This window comes from Ornithorhynchus anatinus, chromosome 2 (assembly GCF_004115215.2).
Source record: "Ornithorhynchus anatinus isolate Pmale09 chromosome 2, mOrnAna1.pri.v4, whole genome shotgun sequence".
Classification (NCBI taxonomy): Eukaryota; Metazoa; Chordata; class Mammalia; order Monotremata; family Ornithorhynchidae; genus Ornithorhynchus; species Ornithorhynchus anatinus.
Window position 1 is genome coordinate 14,121,999 of NC_041729.1, and position 7,601 is coordinate 14,129,599.

A 7,601-nucleotide genomic window follows, 5' to 3' on the forward strand; every position below is an offset into this window, starting at 1 on the left:
GGATAATGTCAAGTTTGAGAGCTAGTGGGGGGGTCGGGGGGTGTCATCACAGTGATGGGAAAGTTTGCAAGGAGGAGAGGATTAGGAAAGGAAGCTGAGGAACTCAATTTTGGACTTCTCAGGAATAATCCCGCAATTCTTTGCTCGCCGTATCTGCACTTCATGGAGAAGACTGCATTGATCCACCTTACCATCTCCTGATTTCCAATCATTTGTTATATGTCAGACACTCCTTTGGCCTATCGATTCACCTTTGTTTCGGGAATAACTGTCTTGGCAAAATTTAGCTTTCAAAACTTTATCCTTTGGCATCACTGAGTCGCTGAAAATCAGGAAGTCAAGAATCTCTAGGACATCACCCGACACACCTCTCTTGCATATCAGCAGAGATGTGAAGCCTACATTGCCAATCTTTGGTACAATAAGAGGCTACACCTGGTTATAAATTGAAGATGTTTCTCTGAAGTCATGAAGCAACTAAGGACTTCCCCCTCTAGGAAGGGGCAGTTTGGGTTAGTGGAAAGATCATAGGCTGGAGATTCAGAGGAGCAGAGTTCTAATCCCAGCTCAGCCACTTGACTGTTGTGTGACCTTGGGCCATAGTTACCTCAACTGAAAAATGAGGATTATAGGCTATGAACCCCATGTGGGACATGAACTATGTCCAACCCGATTAACTCTTGTTGATATCAATGCTTAGTACAGTACCTTGGCTCAGTGTAAAGAGCCCAGGCTGGGGAGTCAGAGGTCGAGGGTTCTAATCCCAGCTCCACCGCTTGTCAGCTGTGTGACTTTGGGCAAGTCACTTAACCTCTCTGTGCCTCAGTTACCTCATCTGTAAAATGGGGATTAAGACTGTGAATCCCATGTGGGACAACCTGATCACTTTGTATCCCCCCGAGCGCTTAAAACAGTGCTCTGCACACATAGTAAGTGCTTAACAAATGCCATCATTATTGCTATTATTATAACCTGAAACATAATAAGTGCTTGACATTTCCATTAAGAAAAAAGTACAATTTAGCTACTCATGTTAGAGTTGTTAATTAGTCTTAAGTTCTGATTTGCTCATTTGAGATTTATTATTGTTCATAATTCATTCCTACTGTTCTATGTACCTCTCCTCCTCCATTCAGATCATGAACCCTATATGGGACATGAATCATGTTTGAATTATTTACCTTGTAATTATCCTAGTGCTTAGCACAAGGTAGGGCTACTGTGTCATGCCCACCCCTCCACTCCATCCTCAACCCCTGGCTTCTCTGCCTCTAGCTCATCTCTTCTCCACCCATACTTCACTCTGCTACCACGATCATTTTTCTAAAACACAATTTTTTCATTACATAGCAATAGAAATGATTAAGAGCTCACTGCCTGCAGAGCAGTGAAAAATTCAGATGAGAGTTAGACACTGTCTTTAGCCTACCATGGACTCACAATCTAGTAAGTATTTGCTCAAATAATAAGTCTTCAGTAACTTTCAGAACTAACACTGCAAATGTTTCTTTCATCCTATTCCAGCACATTCAAATATGTAAGCTCATTCTTCTATAATATTTTGCAACTTTGAAGAAACATAATTCAACTTGAAGTCAACTTGAGAGAAAAACACTAACTATAGAGCAAAAAAAACCCAAAAACTGATGTATGCCTTCCCTACAAAGGTATTACATTAATGACTCATATTCACTGTAATTCCAGGTAAAGTATTTTACACAAAAGCAAGCTGAGATGTAATTTTCTCTGATAGAAAAAAATGACATTCCCAGAAATGGAGAACAGAAAGTGTTTTCTTTGTGTTTCAGGGGATTTAAAAACACCTGTCATTTCCTAGCAACTCACTGGTACACCAAGACTATGAATAGCGTTTTCCTTTCTTGAATAAAGTGAAAAGCATGTTATCACTCATGCTAGAAACTAAACAGCTAATGGTAAACTATCACAATTTCTCCACTACCTACACTTTCAAAAGTTAATCTGTGCAATGGTCATTCTGACCCCTCAAAATATTCTCCCATTTTTTGTGTGGTATTTGTTAAGCTCTTACTATATGGTAGATACTGCACTAAGTGCTGGGGTGGATGCTAGCTAATCAAGATGGACCCAGTTCATGTTTTACCTGAGGCTCATATTCTTAATTCCCATTTTACAGATGAGGTAACTGAGGTACAGAAAGGTTAAGTGACTTGCTCAAGATTATCCAGCAGAGAAGTGAGGGAATCAGAATTAGAACCCAGGTCCTTCTAACTCCCAGACCACAACAATGAAACCACATTATTTTCTACAACAAATTGGTTTTTCAGATGTATTTGTGGCTTGTTTAGGATCTCAGAGGACTACATTATAATGATATCATAACAAAACTGCTGACATATTGTCATTTGTCCTTGGGACAATGAAGAAAAATGGTATAAACCAGAGAAGTAGAACAGATTCTCCAGTCCTGAATCCATCTGAAATAATTCATAAAGACCCAGAGTCCTCTATTCACAAGCCAAACTGAGACCAAGTGGTCTTCAAAATCATAAAAATAACACTGCTTAAATTTTTTCGTCGGTTCATTCATTCATTCATATTCATTGAGTGCTTATTGTTTGTAGACCACAGTACTCAGTGCTTGGAAAGTATAATTTAGCAATGAAGGGAGACAATCCTCACCCACATCAGATTTACAGTCTAGAAAGGGGGAAATAGTCATCAAAACAAGTAAACAGGCAACAATATAAACGAATAGAATTGTGGATATATACATCAAAACAAGTAAATAGACATCAATATAAATAAACAGAATTGTAGATATGTACATATATACAAAAGTGCTGTTGGATGGGGAGAGGGGGAGTAGCTCAAAGGGAGTGTGTTAGGGTGACGTGGAGGAAAGGGGGTGCTGAGGAAAAGGAGGGCTTAATTTAGGAAGGCCTTTTGGAGGAGGTGAGCCTTTCATAGGGCTTTGAAGGGGGGAAGTGTGATTGTTTGGAGGGAGGGCATTCCAGGTCAGAGGTAGGACATGGGCCAGGGGTCGATGACGGGACAGGCAAGAATGAGGCACAGTGAGAAGGTTAGCACCAGAGGAGTGGAGTGTGTGATCTGGGATGAAGAAGGAGAGGAGGGAGGTGAGGTGAGAAGGGGCAAGGTGATGGAGAACTTTGAAGCCTATAGTGAGGAGTTGTTGTTTGATATGGAGGTTGACAGGCAACCACTGGAGATTTTTGAGGAGGGGGATGACATGCCCAGAATGTTTCTATAGAAAGATAATCTAGGCAGCAGCGTGAAGTATGGACTGTAGTGGGGAGAGACAGGAGGTTAAGAGGTCAGAAAGGAGGTTGATAAAGTAATCCAGTCAGGGTAGGATGAGTGTACTAACATGGCAGTGTTTTGGATGGAGAGGGAAGGACGAATCTTGGCGATGTTGTGAAGGTGAGATGAGCAGGCTTTGGTGATAGATTGGTTATGTGGGATGAATAAGAACGTGGAGTCAAGGATGACAATAAAGTTGCAGGCTTGTGAGATGGGAAGGATAGTTGCGCCAGGCACCGTGATGGGAAAGTCAGGGAGAGGACAGAATTTGGGAGAGAAGATAAGGAACTCTGTTGAGTTTTAGGTGGTGGGAGGACATCCAAGTAGAGGTGTCCTGAAGGTAGGAGGAGATGCAAGCCTGGAGGGAGATAGAGAGAAAAGGGGAGGAGATATAGATTTGGGTGTCATCCACAAGAGAAGCAGTGTGGCTTAGTGGAAAGATCACGGGCCTGGGTATCAGAGGTTATGGATTCTAATCCCAGTTCCGCCACTTAGCTGTGTGACTTTGGGCAAGTCACTTCACTTCTCTGGGCCTCACTTACTTCATCTGTAAAATGGGGATTAAGACTGTGAGCCCCAGGTGGGGCAACCTGATCACCTTATATATACCCCAGTGCTTAGAACAGTGCTTGGCACACAGTAAGCGCTTAACAAATACCAACATTATTATTATAGAAATGATAGTTGAAGCCGTGGGAGTAAATGAGTTCATCAAGGGTGTGAGTGTAGATGGAGAATAGAAGGGGACAAAGAACTGACCCTTGAGGGACCCCTACAGTGAGGGGATGGGAAGGGGAGGAGGAGTCCATTAAGGATACAAATTATGAATGGCCAGAGAGATAAATGGAGAATAAGGAGAGGATGGAGTCAGTAAAGCCAAGGTTGGATAATGTGTTGAGGAGAAGGGGATAGTCCACAGTGTCAAAGGCAGCTGAGAGGTAGAGGAAAGTAGGATGGAGTAGGAGACAATGAATTTGGCAAGAAGGAGGTCATTGGTGACCTTTGAGAGGGCGGTTTCAATGGAGTGGAGGAGAAGGAGAGTCCAGGAGAGAAGTGAAGGAGAGGGATTTGAGGCAGTGAGTGTAGGCGACTCACTTAAATCCCAAGGGATGTAGCCACAATCATACACAGAGCTGGGCTAGTACTTATGCTAAGGGCAACAAATTTCTATGAAGGAAACTACCATTACAAAAGAATTTCAGAGTATCATCCCTCTTGTTGGCAAGGATGTTGAACTTCTGAACCATAAAATAATGGAAAGTAATACCCTTTACACACACACACACACACACACACACACACACACAGAGTCTCTGTCTCTCTCTGTCTCTCTCTCTCTCCTAAAAACATTCCCTGATTCCCTGTTTTTGGAAGTACAGAGTGAACTTTCATTGGAGAGAAATGAAACCTTATAGTATGAGAAAGGTACTTCCAGCATTAACTATGCCCACATGAAGGGAAGTGCTAACAGCAAACTTGCTAGGCCTGAACCCTAGGGAATATCCAAAATCTTTTTGATACTACTCAAATTGAGTCCAGTATTTTCAGTGACTGCACATGTCATGCTACTTTGATACAACATAATTTTAAATATATTTAAAGGCATTAGGCCATAACAATTCCACAAAAGGCATATTTTGCATGAAATTCCCAAATCTTTTGGGAACATCTAACTCTCTTCTCCAGACTTTCACAAAGCCAAGATTGAATCAATATATCAGTGGCATTTATTGAGCACTTACAGTGTGTAGAGCATCAGAGGAAGAGTTATGGAGAGCACAGTAGAGTAGATCAACCTGATCCCTGCCTACAAGGAGCTTACAGGCTGCAGGAGAAGCTTACAGTCTTCAGCAGACTGCTCGTGAAAATGACCAGTGGCTGATAGATGCGGGGCCGAAGTGAAATCAGAAAGAGACTAGTGAAAGCTATACAGAAGTTCTACTAAAAATGAAATTTAATTTACTCTCTTTGCTATTGAGTTTAATTTAGTTTTAATGGAATTTCCATTTATGATGCCACTCTCAATATTTGTAGTGCGGCGATAAATTAGCTGAGTTAAGGATAGACAGGCCATGGAAGTGGGGGTTGATTATTTATTTTGCAGCTTTTTGGTACAAATATTTGTGGTTTAAGTAATGATTTCAATAAGAATTTTAAGGTGGGGAAAATGATCAGCTGTTAGATATGAAATGGAAGAGAGTTTCAGACCAGAGGCAAGACATGGCAGAGGGGTCTGAGGTGAGGTGAGGTGAGAAGCAGCGTGGCTCAGTGGAAAGAGCCCGGGCTTTGGAGTCAGAGCTCATGAGTTTGAATCCCAGCTCTGCCTCCTGTCAGCTGTGTGACTGTGGGCAAGTCACTTAACTTCTCTGTGCCTCAGTTACCTCATCTGTAAAATGAGCATGAAGACTGTGAGCCCCACGTGGGACAACCTGATTCCCCTGTGTCTACCCCAGCGCTTAGAACAGTGCTCTGCACATAGTAAGTGCTTAACAAATACCAACATTATTATTATTATTATGAGGAAGACAAGATCTACAGTGAGTAACCTGAAGTTAAAAATCAAAGTGAGAGTTTTGGGTTGCAGTAGGAAATTAGTGAGACTCTCCCTCTCAGAGTCACACCCGGAGAATTTCCAGTACTCTCCCGGTCTCAACTATGGGAGGGAGAGTCAAGCAGAGGTATATTCATTCCATTCCTAGCTTGGGCAGTGGCTAGCAAGTGGAAGGTAATCTGCTACAAGTCAAAACTCACCTGTGCTGGGCAGCAGCAGCACGAGAAAGAGTCGAGGGCAGTAACTTAATTTTACTGCACGGAAGGAGGCAATGGGAATACGCTTCCATATTTTTACTAAGGAAACTCTTCGGATACACTACAAGAATGATTGCAGATGGAGGTGGGACATTTTGGGAGACAGGTGTCCATGGTGTCACTTAGGGTTGGAGATGACTTCACAGCATAGGACAAGATAGGAGGGGGAAGGGTGATTTGATCAATCATATTTATTGAACACTTACTGTGCACAGAGCACTGTACTAAGATCGTTGAATAATAATGATAATGATATATGTTAATTACTTACTATATGCCAGGCACTGTAATAATAAAAATAATAATAATGATGGCATTTGTTAAGCACTTACTATGTGCAAAGCACTGTTCTAAGTGCTGGGGAGGATACAAGGTGATCAGGTTGTCCCACGTGGGGCTCACAGTCTTCATCCCCATTTTACAGATGAGGTAACTGAGGCACAGAGAATAATAATAATAATGTTGGTATTTGTTAAGGGCTTACTATGTGCCGAGCACTGTTCTAAGCGCTGGGGTAGACACAAGGGAATCAGGTTGTCCCACGTGGGGCTCACAGTATTAATCTCCATTTTACAGATGAGGGAACTGAGGCACCGAGAAGTTAAGTGACTTGCCCAAAGTCACACAGCTGGCAAGTGGCAGAGCTGGGATTCGAACCCATGACCTCTGACTCCAAAGCCCGTGCTCGTTCCAGTGAGCCATGCTGCTTCTCTAAGTGAAGTGACTTGCCCAAAGTTACACAGCTGACAAGTGGCTGAACTGGGATTTGAACCCATGACCTCTATTTGAACCCATGACCTCTGTATTAAGCTCTATACTAAGCTCTGGGGTGGATACAAGTAAATTGGGTTGGACACAGTCCCTGTCCCACATGGGGCTCACAGTTTTGATCCTCATTTTAGAGATGAGAGAAGTGAGGCCCAGAGAAGTGAAGTGACTTGCCCAAGGTCACACAGCAGACAAGGGGAGGAACTGGAATTAAAAACCATGACCTTCTGACTCCCAGTCCCATGCTCTATCCATTCTGCCAAGCTGCTTTTCACTGCTTCTCATTCAACGAGTACAATATAACAGAATTGGTAGATATGTTCCCTTCCCACAATGAGTTTAAAGTCTAAAGGGGGACAGAGACATTAATAAAAATAAATTACAAATATGGACATAAATGTTATGAGGCTGAGGGTGGGATGAATAAAGAGTGCAAATCCAAGTGCACTGGAGGGAGAGGGAGAAGAGGAAATGAGGAATCAGTTGGGGAAGGCCTCTTGGAGGAGATATGCATTTGAAGATTTTGAAAAAATTTTGGGGAGAGTGATGGTCTGTCAGATATGGAGAGGGTGATCCAGGTCAGAGGCAGGACATGGGCGAGGGCCTGAAGCAAGATAGATGAGATGGAGGTGCAGTGAGTAGATTGCTATTGGAGGAGCGAAGAGTGCAGGCTGGGTTACAGTGGGAAAGCAGAGAGGTTAAATAGGAAGGGCCAATGTGATGAG

The 7,601-nt window shown here is 42.7% G+C and overlaps 1 non-coding gene across 1 annotated transcript; it reads left to right on the forward strand.

Moving 5' to 3' along the window:
- Window positions 1-5,903: 5,903 nt before the first annotated feature.
- On the forward strand, window positions 5,904-6,041 carry LOC114809924. Its single transcript, XR_003757695.1, has one exon. It is a non-coding gene; the product is annotated as a small nucleolar RNA SNORA7 (small nucleolar RNA).
- Window positions 6,042-7,601: the final 1,560 nt, after the last annotated feature.